We start from the raw sequence: 1,229 nt of genomic DNA on the forward strand, positions 1-1,229 counted from the left end.
TAAATCAGGGCTAAAGTGTCCCCAGCCTCCCCAGCCTGTGCTCAAAGTGCTGTGTTTGTGGTCTGTGAGAGACTGGGGTATTTCCTTGGCTCACCCACTATCAACTCCTTGAGCACCTTGAGGTGAGAAATCTCAAAACTGACCAAGCTGGGCTGGAGGGTTCTGACAGGTTGTTCTCCTCTAAAACACCAGCTGGGCTGCAACCCTGAGGTAGGTGTGAAGCCAGAGGTCTTTCCTCACCCTGTTCCAAAAAGGTGCCTTCCCAGAGATGTGTGGTCAACACCCATCACTTCTTCATGCCTGATGCTGCAAAGGCAGCCGTGCATGAGCTGGCAGCCCCTGAAGCTTCCTCCCCAGATGTGCCTGATCCCTGGGTGATGCTCAGCCCACACCCTCCGTCCCCATCCTTCAACGAGCTGTTCCCACCCTCCAGCTGGCTGGGGAGACTTGCCAGCTGCCTCCGTGAGTCAGGAGAGCAGGCTCAGCCCATCCTCACCTTTCTGAAAACACTGGCAGCCACTCACAGGCCCCTTGGGACATGGCTGCAGGAACAACTTCTCAAATAAGCTCTGCAATGTGTAAAAGGTGTGGTGAGGAAAGGCAGGTGGAAAGCTCACTGCCACAGGGCACTGGGTTCAAGAGGCAGAGAGCAAGCTCATGTGTATTGGGGATGGAGGATTTTTATGTCCCTTTTCTTATGCCACTGTCACCTCCTTGATTAAATCATGAACAATCAAGCCTGGCTCAGTGACTCCTGAGTTTATTGGGGTGGATGGGTTGAATGGCACTTTTCTTATTTAGTGGAGGTGATCTGAAGGTAAACTGTGGTGCTTGTGACTGGCTGGAGATGCTCAGATGAAAAACACATGCAGTGCTGAAGGGCTGGGAAGGGACTTGTTAAGTCCATGTGTTGTGTTTCTCTCTCTCTCAGTCCCAAGCTGCAGGCACTTACAGGACCCAGCAGACTCAATAATGAACAGTTCACCTGTGGACCTCCTTTGGGTTTTCCCATGAACCACTCTGCAGCTCTTGAGAAGCTCCAGGATAGACTGGACAGTGCCAGACTGATGGACTGCACTGAGGATGAGGGTGGTGTTGTTCCCCAGAGATGAAGCAGGGGCATTTCCTTCCATCCCAGCTCAGACATAAGGATGGCCAGGAAGAAGAGTTTTTTATTTAGTCTTTAGGGGGGAGCTGATATTGTACCTCCAAGATCTCTGGGTATTTCC

The sequence above is a fragment of the Acanthisitta chloris genome, unplaced genomic scaffold, assembly GCF_000695815.1.
Source record: "Acanthisitta chloris isolate BGI_N310 unplaced genomic scaffold, ASM69581v1 scaffold8803, whole genome shotgun sequence".
In the NCBI taxonomy this organism is placed as follows: Eukaryota; Metazoa; Chordata; class Aves; order Passeriformes; family Acanthisittidae; genus Acanthisitta; species Acanthisitta chloris.